This window comes from Vespula pensylvanica, chromosome 19, assembly GCF_014466175.1.
Source record: "Vespula pensylvanica isolate Volc-1 chromosome 19, ASM1446617v1, whole genome shotgun sequence".
NCBI lineage: Eukaryota > Metazoa > Arthropoda > Insecta > Hymenoptera > Vespidae > Vespula > Vespula pensylvanica.
Genome location: NC_057703.1, coordinates 399,484 through 400,282, shown reverse-complemented (window position 1 = coordinate 400,282; position 799 = coordinate 399,484).

The window sequence follows — 799 nt, the reverse complement described above, 5'->3', positions numbered from 1 at the left end:
TTCCCTATCATTCGCGTACGGAAGCAAGGAGACATACCCTCCCTGCATATAATATAGATTATACGCAGAGAGGTTCCTTTAACTCCCGTGTAAGAATCTCACGATGATCCCTCCCTCGATCACCTAACCTGAAACAGAAAAATAATAAAAGAAGAAGAGATAAACATGTAAAAACTAGATGCAAAATTATCTGTAAAAAGCCATTATATAAAATACCTCCCCTGTAAAAATATAAGTTCACTATGGTAGATCCGTCGATCACCTAACCTGAAACAGAAAAAGAAACAAAGAAGAGATAAATATAAAAGAAAAAATTAAAAAGATAATAAAAATTAATTATAAGAACAAAAGTGAAACAGATAAAAATTAAATATAACAAAAATTAAAGAAATCATTAAAATTAATTATAAGAACAAAAATGAAAAAGCTAAAAATTAAATATAACAGCAAAAGTTAAAAAGATAATAAAAATTAAATATAACAACAAAATTATAGACAAAATTATATGCAAAAAGATATTTATATTCAAAAACTTCCCTGTAAAAATTTAATTTCATGATGATTGGTCCATCGATGATCGGTCCCTCGATGATCTGTCCCTCGATGATCTAACCTGTAACAGAGGAACAGTTATAAAAAAAAGAAGAAAAGATAAGAAAAAGAAAAAGGGAGAAAGGAAGGAGTACTTGTGAATATGCAAGTGAGAAAAATAGAATCAGAATACTATCATAGAATTCGATTTTTTTTTAGTAAAAGAACGAAACCCGCCTAAGGCCCACACCCGAGGGCCCCTCCCAAG